Source organism: Diabrotica virgifera, chromosome 8, assembly GCF_917563875.1.
Source record: "Diabrotica virgifera virgifera chromosome 8, PGI_DIABVI_V3a".
NCBI lineage: Eukaryota > Metazoa > Arthropoda > Insecta > Coleoptera > Chrysomelidae > Diabrotica > Diabrotica virgifera.
The window spans coordinates 187,665,748-187,682,262 of NC_065450.1; the positions used below are offsets into that span (position 1 = coordinate 187,665,748).

General features: G+C 34.4%; 1 protein-coding gene across 5 annotated transcripts in view; it reads left to right on the forward strand.

The window, feature by feature from the left end:
- LOC126889419 (probable phospholipid-transporting ATPase IM) overlaps positions 1-16,515 on the forward strand; it is a 534,973-nt gene that overhangs the window by 393,915 nt on the left and 124,543 nt on the right. The window lies entirely within an intron of this gene.

Genomic DNA, 16,515 nt, shown 5'->3' on the forward strand with positions numbered 1-16,515 from the left:
TGAATGATGGTACCTCCACCAGAATGGTACAACCAGGGCAGAATCCATCAGCAGTTGATCTTACCATAGTAACTCAAGATTTAGCATCTAAGTGTCATTGGTGGGTACACCCAGATAGTGGACAAAGTGACCATTTCCCAACTATATGTGAAATTATCCAAACACAATCCTCAAATGGAGGCAGCATATTAGGTACCAGAAGAAATTTCAAAAAAACAAATTGGCCAAAATACATGGGCACTATAGAAACTAAGCTGTCTGATCGACATGACGTGGATTATAATGAATGGCATAATATTGTCAATTCTAGTGCAGAAGATAATATCCCTTACATAACAGTTAGAGATAAAACTAAGGGGGCACCATGGTGGGACTACGAATGCGATGAGTTAATAAAAAATAGACGAAAAGCAATCAAAACCTATGTAGATAACCAAACCGTGGAAAATTACATAAACTGTAATAGAATTAAAGCTTTCGTTAAAAAACAATTACAAATTAAAAAAAAATCTAGTTTTAGACGATTTTGTGGATCACTTACGAGGGAAACTCCAGTTAAAAAAATTTGGAACACAATTAAAAAATTTAAAACTCATTTTTCTAATAGCCATGTAACTTTTCCCAATAACGAAACCTCGATAAAAATTCTAAATAATTTAACTTCATGCAATGTAGATCCCTGGTTTAAACTTCTGAGCCCTAGCAATGAAACTGTTGAGGAAATAACCTACACTGAGTACACTAATATAATATACTCAAAAAAAGATAAGGCCACTGGTATGGATAAGGTATCTTATTCGATGTTAAAAAACATACCCACAATAGCAGAATCCCATTTGATAAAAATTTTCAATAATATATTAAAAACAAGTAAGATACCATGGCAGTGGAAACAAACACTAATATTACCTTTCCTAAAACCTACTAAATGTCCAAACAGTCCAGAAAGTTACCGACCAATCGCCTTAACGTCATGTGTAGGTAAAATTCTAGAAAACATAATTAAAAATAGAATAGAATGGTTCGTAGAGCATAATAGTATTTTGCCCAGCTATCAGCTGGGCTTTCGCAAAGAAAGTGGATGTAGTAATGCGCATGTAGCGCTTTCCCACATAGTACTTAATGCTTTTACTGAGAGAAAAGCGGTTTTAACGGTCTTCCTTGATCTAAAAGCTGCTTATGATAATATAGATATCTACCTTTTATATAGAAAAATGGCGGATTTAAAAATACCATATACTGTTATATTTCTATGTGATATGAAAATTAAAATTTGATAATTATAAACAGAATTCAATTTAATATAAAATATTTTCAATTTTCTCAACCACGGGCATATAAATTTAGAACAACCTGTATACAACAAATTGTTATATTTAATTTTAAGAAGTGATTAAATAAGACTCAAGTGAAATCGTTAAAAGGTCATTAAAATTTGTATATAGTAGAAAGTAATTTTAGAATGGGAATTAACTATTTTCTTTGAAATCCATTAAGCATATTTAGAAAGTTTAAAAATTGGTTTTGAGGAATACTGCGAATGAGAGTTGGTGGTGGAATTTTGGTTTGTGAATCTGGAAGGGATATTTAGAAAGTAGGGGAATGAATGACAAATAGAGATCAGAATGTTTTGAGCTGTCGAGAAGTGAAGTCGAGTAGTAGACGGTAGTGTACGGAGAGTGAAAAAGCCGGTGTAGTTCCGTGAGTGTGTAGTATCTATCGTAGAACGAGAGGTAGGCCAGGTTGAGAGTAAAAGAACCTCCTTGAGCCAAGAGTTCCCGGTAGCTGATTGCAGTTTCGAAAAAGGTAGAACACAGCATCACGACAGAAGCAGGAAACGAGAGCTATACGAGCTAGTTTCAGAGGAGAACATTACTGGAAGCCAGGACGAGGTTTTGATTGCAGCCAAGGATAGCAGGAAACGGGTCTTGTGTGAAGACATTCTCAGTGCACCAGAAAAAGGTCAGTCTCATTTGTTTGGACATGAATGTATGGGTTTTTCGTAGTAAATACCACATTTAAAATTGAAGAAATATAATCAATAATATCAGAAAAGCTTCATCAAACTTAAATAGAATTGTTGCTAATAAATCATAATAGTTAAATGTTAATAAAAACTTTCAATTGGAAATCAAAAGGAAATAAGATTCCCATGTGTAAATGTTATGTTTAAGAATAATAAGATATAGCAAATATTAAGCAGTGATTGCCATTTAAATAAAATAAACAATATTTTGATTACAATTGTAACCCATATGTGTTATTATTTTACTCTTTTCTTTCCTATCCCGATTAGGAACCATTAAGAAATACTTAGAAGCCACGTATGTAAGTAATTAATTTTATAAAAAGCCCTGAGATTGAAAACATATTGATATGTGATCTGGTAAATTAATTAGATTATTATTAATGCATTGATTAAATTAAATGACATATAAAAATATTATCTCATATCAATAATCAAGATCACAACAATACATATAATAACCTAATTTTTGAATTCTTAAATAACAGAAATATTTATATCCGAGATAGGGAATACCAAATAATTGGACCCAACATCACTGATAAAGGGCTGGCTCAGGGATCGCCCCTGAGCCCACTACTATTCAACATATATACCAAAGCGCTACATGACATTATTCCATCTAATTTCAGGCTAATTCAATATGCAGATGATTTAGCCCTCATAACAGTTGGTGAAGATATAAATAATCTTATAAGATTAACTAATATATGTCTTACTCACATAACTCAATGGTTAACAAAAAATAAACTACCCTTGTCCCATGGTAAATCCTCTGCAGTAATCTTTAACAAAAAGAAAAACATCACCAATAATATTCCGTTAAAAATAGAGGGAGAGATAATTCCTATTAGAGAATCAATTAAATATTTAGGGACAATATTCAATAATCGACTTAACTGGATTGAAAATATTAAACTTATCGAAACACAAGCTCAAAAAGGTTTGAATATAATGAGGGCAATATGTGGAACCTGGTGGGGAGCAAACCCCCATACAGTCTCATTAATTTATAAAGGAATCGTAAGACCCCATTTGGATTATTCATGTGCAATATTAAAACCCTGTAGTAAGTCCCCACTCTTAATATTAGATAAAATTCAGTTTAAAGCTTTACGAATCATCACGGGCTGTATGAGATCTACCCCCACTAATGCTTTGTTAGCAGAAAGTGGAGAAATTTCATTAGATGCAAGAAGGAAAATACTGTGCGCTAAGTTCTATCTGAAAATCCTAGCTGATCTGAAAAATCCACTGAACGAAATCCTGTCAGAGTTGGAAAATGGAAATGAAAATGGAAATCTATACTCATCAGGAATTTCTTAATGAATTTTCAGCTTCATAATATGGAAATTATACATATGGTATTTACAGATGGTTCTTTCGATCCCGTGTCGAGGACAGTAGGTTTTGGGGTACACATACCTTCAATCAATTATAACTATGCATCCAGATTACATGAGCACACTCAAATATGCACTGCAGAAATTATTGCAATTAACAAGGCAGTATCTGTTTGTATTGAAAAAAATATTAAAGAAGCAATAATTTTTTCAGATGCTAAAAGTGCTATCCAAAAATTACATAACACCACCTGGGGGACAAACAACCATATTGTAAACCTAACTAAAAGACTTATTATTGAGTCAATGGAAGCAGGATTTAATATAATCTTAGCTTGGATTCCAGGCCATACTGGAGTAAAGGGGAATACAGAGGCTGATAAATTGGCAAATATAGGCAAGACTTTAAATGTTCCTGCAGACATTAAAATAGATAAATTTGACTTTTTGCCCTTTATTAAACAAAAAATTGTAAACGAGTTTAAAGTTGAATGGACAAAGCAGTTTAAAACTAAAGGGAAATGGTATCAACAATGCCAAAGTGATTTTTCTATAAACCCTTGGTTCCACAAATTCACATTTGTGGATCGAAGGCACTTGACATCTATTATTAGAATGCGAACGGGCCATTGTCACACACCAGACCATTTGTTTAAAATTAATTGTAGTGATACTCCTTTTTGTGAATGTGGACAGATGGGAAGTATAACTCATATGTTACTTGAATGCCCAATTAACAAAACAAATCAATTTGACCTGTATCAGGAACTAGTTAATATAGGAAGTCCAACCCCCATTTCAATACAAAATCTCTTACATAATATTAATGACCAAACCTTAAGAAAGATCAATCAATTTTTAACAATATTTCAAATTAAAATATAAAACAAAAATAGTTATTTGAAAATCATATCACAATGAATTTAAAGAAGGGAATATGGAAAAATCCAGACCCTTTGAAAAGAGGATTCCCTTCCAGTTAGTCTAAATACGAGGACTGGCCAAGTACCTAAGAGGTGGAGGCCATGAAACTACAAGAAGAAGAAGAACTAATGCAAAACTATGTGACGTCACGGGCCGTTTGAACTACTTTATACCGCAGAAGACTTTAAATATGTATTTCTAAGTTATTACGAGTTTTTAAAGCGTGAAATTTTGGAAATCGCATTTTTAAACAAAACTGAACATTATTATCTAATAAAAAAAAATGTGCAAGTTCCCTATTCTAAAACCGTTTTCCATATTATTCACTTGTAGTGCTATTTTATGTAGTTGTTGCAAAAAATGTGATCAGATATAATGAATATGATACATCGCATAGCTAAAAAGACGTAAGCTACATAATAATGTAAAAAGAAAAATCCGCTCTAGAAATTCAATATAGGTAACTGGGATGAAACAGGAAATGAATGTTAATGTTTCACAGGTCAGGTCGTCACCTTGCTATTACATAATACTGTATTCTAACTAGATTTCACATGAATTAATATGGTTGTAATAAACAAAGCCTGTCCTTCAAACACAGAAAACACAGTCGTTTGCAAACAGATAGTTAAAATTTAAACTTCGTGAACGCTAAAGTTCTAAAGTAGTTTTAGTAAAAGTTATTAACAAATAACGTTTTTCACTTATTTTGCAGTTTGCGTAGCAACAAATTAACTTTTTAACTTTAAAAAATCGGCATTTTGAAGGTTTTTCAATGTTCTAAAAAATTTAATTTTGTAGTTTTATGTAAACTGTTTAGCTTTTGAACGAGGTGCAAAAAATCGAAAAAAATCGCGATTTTTGCACTAAATTGTTTATAATTAAAAAAGGGACGCGAACTCTAGGCAGGAAACGGGTAGGTTTTCTTCCTATAGGTCTACAATAACTAAAAAAGTAGTCAGCTACCTGGATCTTTGAGTGTCCCGAACATGGTCTATATGGCACGAATCATAGAGAGTTATAAAATTTATACCCTCACAGCTGATTTTTGTAGGATTGTATTTTTAAATATTGTAAAAATATTTACAATTAACTAGTAATATTGTCCGACAATCCAGTTGACGGACGCACCAAAATTTAAAAACCTCTATATTTACGAAACGCCCCCTTTCCGAAAATTTTCCGTATTAGAAGTATTTTTTGTAGTATTTTATTATTTTTCTAATAAATCAAATCAAATATTGGATAGAATTTTGAAAATTCAAAAACTGATATAATAGGAAATTGCAAGAGCTTTCAAATGCTATCTTATTTGACCCCCCATTGCCATTAAAAAACGTTGGGGTGATTTTTTTACCCTGGCTTAGAGGTGAAATTAAATAATCGAAAATACCGAAAAAAATGTGCCCCATTTTAATGAAAAATTGACCTGTCGCTGGGTTTTTCAAAAATGTAATTCCTGAGAATGCCTCTCTTTTGTTTTCTTTCAACCACCCTGTATATTGTATATCCCATACGTAAACTTTTGAAAATATCCCATTCCAACGAAACAACTCAACGCAAACTAAATTAATCGCTTTCTGCATATATTATATTCCTGAAATATAGCCTGCCAGGAAGTGGTGTTTGTTCCATATCCATTTTCAATAAAAATGAAAATGAAAAATCTTGAGTTCAAGGCGGGAAGGTGAACCGACGATCGATTTGGCGGATATTTCATTTGTTGTGAAACTATATTCGCTAGCGCTAGGTAATGGATCATGCATAAATCTGTTACTCCAGTGAATAAGTGAATAAGTAGATTTTTTGCCAAAATGGGTTAAGTGCACCAATGAGTGCAGAATGACTTCTCAGATGCTCTAGCCAAAGTTATACGTATGTGTATCTTTGTCCATCTTTGAAATTGATGTACTATTTAGATTAAGTCGACTTACCTAAAAACTTAATAAAATAATATCTTAGGAAATAAATGGTTAAAGTGACCTGCCCAGTTATGACCAATAATCGTTTACTGTGCTAAACAGGTTAACTCGAGTTGACGTCTTTTGGTCCACTCTGGCCACTGTGCATATCTGGTTAACTATACTACTTATAGTTATTACATCACGACATTTTATGACTAATTTACAATCTAAAGCAGATATATTTTGTCATTTTCCACTTACGAGAGCCACTGTTGTCGAAATCGAACTAATAAAAAAAATTACCGTCCAATTTGACTATTTTAAAAATGTTTGATTTGTATAAGGAAGGACGAGCATCTTCTGCTTGCCTACCTATTTACACTAAAATCTTTCGTGATTTAGGTTTAGCTTTTAAAAAACCAAAGCAGCACACGTCACAAACGTGACAATTTTAATGTACAAAAAATTAAATTGTCTTCAGAAGGAGAAACTAAAATCCAATTAATAGCCGAAAGAGACGAACATGGCCCAATTTTCTTATGAGCAGAAAAGTCAAGACAAAGCAATTGCTAAAGAAAATCAATCGAAAGGAGTTTATCCATTTGGCTTGCAACAGTGCCTGCCTACCCCTTACCTTACAACCTCAGTTTCTTTCCACAAGAGGCAGCTGTGGAGCTTTAACCTCACGGTGCATGACATGGTAACAGAGAATCAGCCAAAACAACTTGCTATTTGCCTTAATCATTTTTTAACACACTTGCTTTATGGAAAAACCGAAGTAAAATTTTATTCAGATACATGTGGTGGTCAGATTAAAAATAATGTCGTTGCATTAATGTTTCTTAATTTTTTTAATCAAAAGCAAACCTGAAGATCAACCACAAAATTTTGGTTAGTTGTCATACGCATAGGGAGTGTGATACTGACCACTCCGTTATTGAAAGAGCCAGGAAAAAACAATTTAAATAAATCATCTTAACGACTGGGTACAGATAATCAGAATTGCTAAACAGAACAATCCCTTTGAAATTGTAATGATGTTGAAAGATAATTTCTTTGATTTCAATTCACTTGTGACGAAACATGACCCTTAGATTATCAAGATTATTAAAAAAACTTGATAATGATGGCGAGATGTTTCTACCAGAAACCAGTCCAATGGCTTCAATATGTTAAAAACGGCTCCGAAATTTCATTTAGATGCTCATTAAAACAAGAACATCTTTTTAAAACAATAAATTTGCTCATAGATGACGTCTAACTATATTGTTTTGTTTACCTAACATTAACAAGGAATGAGTGTTGATAGCTACAGACAAGAAAAAAGACTTATTGTCTTTATTGCCTTTAATAGATCCTTCATTCCATGCATTTTATCAAAATCTGAAAACGAAAAAGGATGTCGCCAATGATCCTGAACTCGAGGAATTGGATCCTGACCAAGATATACAACCTAATTCAGAATAAATGTTTTTTAAACTATAAAATTGTTTTTGTTAAATTTTAAATAAAGAAATATTCTTTTTAAAGTCAATAAACCGAAAAATAAAATACATAGAGTGACTTATTTTCATTAACATATTGGGTGAATAACTGGGTAAGCCGACGGTGAATAAATGGTTAAGTCTCATATCATATATCATTAACCTAATAGTCCAGGGCGCATCTGTTTTGAGATGGACGTTGAGAGGTGACTCAAATTACGCAATTTTTATGTCAGTACAAATTTTCTTAGAATTGAATAGTTTTAAAGTTATAATCAAAAAACCAATAAAATAAATCGAATTTCCTTCATATTTTAAGATTTTGATTATTTAAACAATGTTCCGGACCATTTTGAGTGGGAGGATAACTCAAATATTATTATTTGAGTTATTTTCAAGCAATTTCTGCAAAAAAATTCGAGTCACCTCTCAACGTCCAAATGTGCTAATATTTTTACAGATGCGCCCTGGTCTATAATCACTTAGCAGTTACAAAATGAGACCAATAATATGTTTGTATTATATCTTAATTTTATGTAAAGTTTTAGCATTCCATCATATAAAATCGATTTATGACATGTTGTCAAAACTTCGTCAAAAGTCGTCTCCTGAAAACTATTCAAAATTGACTTAACCACTTATTCACTGGAGTAACAGAAATAATACACATAGTTTCAAAGGTTATGCATCACATAAAATTATGCTTATTTTCATAGTTGAAAAAAAATGGTTTTCTTATGTTAAATTTGAGACACCCTCTAGGGAGGACAAGGTACTAGTATGAGTATGCATCAAAATCATGTTCTTATGCACAGTCTTATGTTTTGTTAACATTTTGTTTTTTGAATGTTCCTGGTATCTTTAGAAACAAAAAAAAAATGGACGGTTTTATTCTTTAACATGTGAAATATAAGTTTTGAGACACCCTGGAGGGAGTAAAAGGTACAAAGGTCGGTATATTATATCGAAATTATGTTGTAACCTCGTATTTTGTGAACATTCTATTTGTTAGTTTCTCTGATATCTTTAATAACAAAGAAACTAGACGGTTTTACTCTTTAATATGTTTTTTAACCGACCACATGCGATACGTGAGGAGGCCATGCCATCATACAATCATACCACGTATAGTCTAGTCGCAACATAGGGGGTCCCGTGGACACTTTTAGTTCGCCGCGATTTGATGGTGGTATTATAGGTTTTTTGGGTCGCTGAATCCAATAGAAGTGGTCTGGAAGCCCAAATGTGGTGCGTTTAATTGTTATTAACAAATTATGGTAAAATTAGGTGTTTTTCAGGAATTATTAGATGTCCTGTAAATAAATTGATAGTGTTAAGGTCTTCTCTGGTGTATTTTTGTCGCTGAAACGAATGCGACTAGTCGCGATTACTCAAAATGTGTCAATTGTTTATTCGCCGAAAAGCTCGAAATGCGTTATCTACAGCAAGTTTGTAGTCTTTTTCATAGTATTTTTATACGCTAAATCGATTGTCACTAGTCGTGCTAGCTTAAAACACGTTCCGACTTTGTTATTAATAAATTATTGCAAAAATAGCGGTTTATAGTACGTTTACTCACGGTCTTTGCTCTAAATTTTAAAAAACCACTTGGAATGACATGAAATTTGGCATGCGCGTAGCTAACATGTAAAACAAAACAAGCGATATTGTGCCGATGTGTGCTTTTACCTTGGGGGTGAGTTTCACTCCGTTTCGGGGGTGAAAGAAGAAATCTTTAAAATAAGTCCGGAATTGGATAAACTTATTAATTCTAAGCAACGCTTGTTCTAAACAGTTTTTTCACTAAGTCAATATTTTCGAGTTATTTGCGAGGGAATATGCTCATTTTTCAACAAAAAAAACCAAATAACTCGAAAAGTATTAACTTAGTGAAAAAACTGTAAGAGCAAAAGTTTCTTAGAGCTAATCAGTTTATCCACTTCCGGACTTATTTTAAAGGTTTCTTTTTTCACCCCCGAAAAGGGGTGAAACTCATCCCCAGGGTAAAAGCACACATCGGCACAATATCGCTTGTTTTGTTTGACATGTTAGCTACGTGTATGTCAAATTTCATGTCAATCTAAGTGGTTTTTTTTTTAATTTAGAGCAAAAACCGTGAGTGAACGTACTATAAACCGATATTTTTGCAATAATTTATTAATAACAAAGTCGGAACGTGGTTTAAGCTATCACGACTAGCGGCAATCGATTTAGCATATAAAAATACTATGAAAAAGACTACAAACTTGCTGTAGATAGCGCATTTCGAGCTTTTCGGCGAATAAACCATTATTTTGTTATTAACAAAATCAGAACATATTTGAATAATCGCGACTAGTCGCATTTGATTCAGCGACCAAAAATACACCAGAGAAGACCTATCAATTTATTTACAGGGCATCTAATAATTCCTGAAAAACACCTAATTTTACCATAATTTGTTAATAACAATTAAACGCACCACATTTGGGCTTCCAGACCACTTCCATTGGATTCAGCGACCCAAAAAACCTATAATACCACCATCAAATCGCGGCAAACTAAAAGTGTCCACGGGACCCCCTATGTTGCGACTAGACTAGTAGGCTGCACCTATGTACATTGGATCCGTATTTCTCCGATCCGATCCGACGTCGGATTAAAAATAAACCCATGGTATTAAATGGCGGAGCCTACATTGGATCCTTATTTCTTTGATCCGATCCAATATCGACCGACGTGGAACTGCTTTTCTGCTGTAGCTTCTCCTATCAATCGCCCGATATCGGATCGGAGAAATACCGGAATGGGACGTTTCATCGCCGCCGGTTCATCGCCGCCGTTTCGATGCCGCCGGTTCATCGCCAGTCCATTTCATCGCCGTCCGTTTCATCGCCGGCCGTTTCATCGCCAGTTAGTCAGTTGATTTTGTATTATGGGAGATGACACGGCACGACGTTAAATTCAGTTCAAAACTTATGACAAATAAAAAGATAAAAAATATTACTATATTAATTTACTGTTCTATTTCTACTTCCCCTAAATTTGATACTAAATAGTATTAAATTTGTAGTGTTAAATTATATTTTATATTATAAAAGTTTAAAAGTCTATTAAAATATTAAGTATGGCAACGGGAATGGTCATATCTCGCATTTCCTAGAATTCCTAATTAATACTAAAAATAAATAATAAATGTAACTGTCGAAAATTGGTCGAAAATTCGGAAATATATCAGTTAGCGATTAACTGACTGGCGACGAAACGGCCGCCGCCGATGAATCGGCCGGCGATGAACTGACGGCATCGAAACGGCGGCGATGAAACGTCCTAGACCCGAGAAATACGGAGGCGATGAAACGTCCTAGACCCGAGAAATACGGATCCAATGTAGGTGCAGCCTAAAATGAAATTATTTCATCCTATATATCTAGTGCGAAAGAAACAGAGTGTTTAAAGAAAGAAAATCTGTGCAATAGACCTCTCGCTATTTAAAGAGCCTCCACATAGACACCAAATCCGTACTTACCCTCAAGAAAATTCCACCCCAAACATCACAGAGCCAAGGTGTCTACCAGAAGTGTTAAAGTTATGTGCCTTTCTGTTCTTAAAGGTTTGTGAACTGTTATTTTTTTATAGTTAATTTAGTTTTGTTTCAGTTAAAACACATGTTAAACTACAAAACGGTCTATTTTCTTTGTTTCTAAAAATGTCAGGGACATTCAAAAAACAAAATGTTCACAAAACATAAGACTACAATACGATATCGATGTATACCCACACTTATACCTTGTCTTCTCTACAGGGTGTCTCAAACTTAACATCAGAAAAACATAGTACCTTCCACCCGGTGTGTGTGTGTGTGTGTGTGTGTGTGTGTGTGTGTGTGTGTGTGTGTGTGTGTGTGTGTGTGTGTGTGTGTGTGTGTGTGTGTGTGTGTGTGTGTGTGTGTGTGTGTGTGTGTGTGTGTGTGTGTGTGTGTGTGTGTGTGTGTGTGTGTGTGTGTGTGTGTGTGTGTGTGTGTGTGTGTGTGTGTGTGTGTGTGTGTGTGTGTGTGTGTGTGTGTGTGTGTGTGTGTGTGTGTGTGTGTGTGTGTGTGTGTGTGTGTGTGTGTGTGTGTGTGTGTGTGTGTGTGTGTGTGTGTGTGTGTGTGTGTGTGTGTGTGTGTGTGTGTGTGTGTGTGTGTGTGTGTGTGTGTGTGTGTGTGTGTGTGTGTGTGTGTGTGTGTGTGTGTGTGTGTGTGTGTGTGTGTGTGTGTGTGTGTGTGTGTGTGTGTGTGTGTGTGTGTGTGTGTGTGTGTGTGTGTGTGTGTGTGTGTGTGTGTGTGTGTGTGTGTGTGTGTGTGTGTGTGTGTGTGTGTGTGTGTGTGTGTGTGTGTGTGTGTGTGTGTGTGTGTGTGTGTGTGTGTGTGTGTGTGTGTGTGTGTGTGTGTGTGTGTGTGTGTGTGTGTGTGTGTGTGTGTGTGTGTGTGTGTGTGTGTGTGTGTGTGTGTGTGTGTGTGTGTGTGTGTGTGTGTGTGTGTGTGTGTGTGTGTGTGTGTGTGTGTGTGTGTGTGTGTGTGTGTGTGTGTGTGTGTGTGTGTGTGTGTGTGTGTGTGTGTGTGTGTGTGTGTGTGTGTGTGTGTGTGTGTGTGTGTGTGTGTGTGTGTGTGTGTGTGTGTGTGTGTGTGTGTGTGTGTGTGTGTGTGTGTGTGTGTGTGTGTGTGTGTGTGTGTGTGTGTGTGTGTGTGTGTGTGTGTGTGTGTGTGTGTGTGTGTGTGTGTGTGTGTGTGTGTGTGTGTGTGTGTGTGTGTGTGTGTGTGTGTGTGTGTGTGTGTGTGTGTGTGTGTGTGTGTGTGTGTGTGTGTGTGTGTGTGTGTGTGTGTGTGTGTGTGTGTGTGTGTGTGTGTGTGTGTGTGTGTGTGTGTGTGTGTGTGTGTGTGTGTGTGTGTGTGTGTGTGTGTGTGTGTGTGTGTGTGTGTGTGTGTGTGTGTGTGTGTGTGTGTGTGTGTGTGTGTGTGTGTGTGTGTGTGTGTGTGTGTGTGTGTGTGTGTGTGTGTGTGTGTGTGTGTTTAGATTTATGACCTTGGTTTGAACCAATTGGCCAGGTTTCACCCGGTATAAGTTCAAAAACGAAGTTTGTGTAAGCCTTTGTCAAACTGTGTAAATACCAAAGAAAAATTTAAAATAATTTAGCGGAATCCGTTAATCGCAAAAAAATCAACTATGAAAATGAGCATAATTTATATAATTTAACTTATAGTTTTTTAGCCCGAACAAAGAACACAAAGCTTTACGAAAACCTCAAAAAAAAAAATAAAGGAAGAATGAAAATTGCGGATATATAGTTGAAAGTGTCTATTATTACATAAGAAAAAGTTTACACTTCTACATCCCCTCCATTTTACAAAAATTGGGAAACACCCCCTTCTCGGGGGTGAAAAAATATACATTCAAAATAAGTCCAGAATTGGATAAAATGACTAATTCTAAGCAACTTTTGTTCTGTAGAGTTTTTTCACTAAGTCAATACTTTTCGAGTTATTTGCGAGTGAATATGTTCATTTTTAACAAAAAAAACGTGTTTTTGGACGGTTTTTCGCAAATAACTCAAAAAGTAAGTATTTTATCGAAAAAATATTCTTAGCAAAAATATAGCTTATAAAAAAATGGTGTATGTATGAAGTCTGTATACCCTGTAGAAGCAGAGTTGTAGCTAATGAAAACTAGGTTCTTATTCGTCAAATTCCAAAACGAGTATTTCAATGTGAAATAACCAAAAACAGAGCACTTTTCGAGGAAAACTCATTACAATTTTTTAAAATGTTTAAAAACAGGTTTATTTTTTTTTAATTCTAACATTAAGACCCCGTTCACATGACAGGCACTTAACGCGCGTTTAAAACGCCCGTTGGTATGTGAACGGTTTCAAGTAAAATGTATGTATGTAGTTGTAATCGCGGTTCATTAAAACGATAAGCGCCTGTCATGAGAACGGGGCCTCAAGTGAGTTACTCTCAAAATTTTGGTGGTCCCTTTTATTTTTTGGTAAAAAGAATCGCGAAAATCACCCCCTTATTAGCATCCCAAATAAAGTTAATCGTTACTGCTTCACGGGCTCGGATAACCTAGACGCGGATACGCGCGAGTATTAAAAAAATGAGAAATATATTTAACCCCTCATCCACCAGAAGTTAAATGCATCTTTTTCCTTCGGCAGTTCCTTTTATTATAGTGTTATTTCTATGTTCAAAAAGTTGGACTGGTTTCAAATGCATGGTTTTTGAAAAAAATAAGATCAAATTATAGAGCACATTTTGACATTTTCTTAAAAATCTGCCGTTTTCTCCATGTAACTCGAAAATTATAAAGGTAGAATTCCGCACCAAGCGACCGAGACAGGAGACCGCGACAGGCGACAGATAGGCGTGGTCTCCCCACCACTGCTCTCAATGCAATTATATCAGGGTAGTTCTGCAGCCCGCGACCGAGACCAGCGACCAACTATCGTCTATCGCGACCTATCTGTCGCCTGTCGCGGTCTCCTGTCTCGGTCGCTTGGTGCGGAATTCTACCTTAAGAGATGCGAAAAAATTATACAGTATAAAACTGTAGGTTTTTTAATGTTGTTCTGAAGCTATTTCCTTGTGGCATTTTTATAATTAACTATTTAGATGGGAAATAAGCCACAATTAAATTGTAGGTTTTTTTTATCAAAAATTTTGTTTTTTTTTACCCTAGCATGAAAATTGTCAGAAATATCACTATTTTAAGTTCGGTTGATAGCGCGAGTATCACCTTTACTGCGCCCTTTAAGCCTTTCCCTTGAAAAAAAAAACAAAGACTTTAAATAGATGTGTTCAATGTGGTTTCATAGTCCTTGAAATTTCCTATAAAACGGTTCCTGAATGGATACGGTATCTTTAAAATAAACGGAGTTATTGCAAAAAACAACTTTTTTTCAATTTTGGAGCATATACGAATTTTGGAACAGATATGAATGAGCTCTCGGTATACCGACTACTTACTTTTCACAGCCGCTGGTGAAAAGCAATGATTTAGAAATTATCTTTTGTATTCACCTAAATTTTGATATAAAATTTGTTCCAATCTGTACGGGATTACATTTTGATTTTTTTTATTTTACTAGGCTATAAATGATATCCAAATTTATAACCTAACGTATAAGAACGAATGAGAAGAAGAGAGGAACATTCTTACACTATAATTTTGTTAGATGCCTTGAATCAAGACTTCTCGTACCAATTCATTCGATTTTTTCATTGTTCTGTTCATTAACTACACTACCCTAACGAATATTATCCTTGACAATCTTGTTCTGCGGGTTCGTAATATATATTAACCGGTGAGTTATGGATACGACTCATAAAAGAATATTTCAAATTTTATTTCCCTCCACCGACACCTTTGTACCGAATATTTTTATGAGCAGAGGTTATTACACTAATAAAGAGCTAGACGCCTCATTTAGATTAAGGGAAAGGTAGGCGACCTCAAACAAGCGTGTTAAATGTATCGCTAAAATATACATTTATTAAATTCATAATCAAGATACGTTTTTTTATTAAGAAGTTGGAACATTTTGAAAGATTTCATTAACAAAATGAATGTAAGGTAAAATCCCAGTGCTTGACTGTATACCATAGTTTTAAACATTTACTGGCAATGGGATAAGACAGGGGGATTTCTTGAGTCCTTTATTATTCAACCTGATCATGGATGAAATAATAAAAAAAATAAGAACTAAAAAAGGATACCAAATGCGAGAAAAACAACTTAAAATAATCTGCTATGAATAGACTTGTACTTTTACAAAATGGTTTTATTTTCCATAGTAAACCTTCTTTCCTTTCCTTCAAAAACTGTATCAAACTCCAATCTCAACAAACTGGTATATATTATGGGTATTGTATATGGGTATGGGTATTATATAATACCCAGGTAGGTGGAGGCCAATAAACTAAAGAAGGAGAAGAAGAATATACCTAAATAGGTATAAACATAGCCATATAGTAAAACTATGTGACGTCACGGGTCGTCTGAACTATTTTAAATCACAGAATATCTTAAATTGGTATTTCTAAGTTATTATGAGTTTTTGAAGCGTGAAAGTTTGGAAATCTCATTTTTAAACAAAACTGAATATTATTATGTAATAAAGAAATGTGCAAGTTCCCTATTGTAGCCAACTTTGAGCTTCACATTACAAAATTAGTTAGAATGTTACGGAATGTTCGATAACATAGTGGCATACCAAACTTTGGTTTTTTTTTAAATGGAACACCCTATATTTTATATTCGAAATCTTAACTTCTCCATTACAAAAATATAAAGGTTTGGTATGTTGTACAGGGTATTTACAAAGTTATAACCAATGTTCTATGAAAATCGTAATAAGTTAAGCTCCCTGTATAAATATAAATAAGCACAACAGCAATGGTTTATTGGTGCCATAGTTTTTTGTTGATTGTCAAAATTTATAAAAATGGTTGATATTGCCAATTTTCTTTATATCGAATACAGGGTGAGTCAAAACGCAAGTACATTATTTTCTCAGTATTTTTAAATAGAACACCCTAATTAATAACAGTTATTAATTCTTGCTCTGAAAAATGAAAATATCTCGAAAACTAACAAATTTAGACATAGAGAATATTATACAAAAATTAAAGTACGGTACAATTTCTGAGAAAAGAATGTACTTGCGTTTTGACTTTCTTAAATTCTTAAAAATCTTCACAATTATTAACAAAAAAATATGGCACCAATAAACCATTGCTGTTGTGCTTATTGTTATTTATACAGGGAGCTGAACTTGTTACGATTTTCATAGAAAATTGGTTATAACTTTGTAAA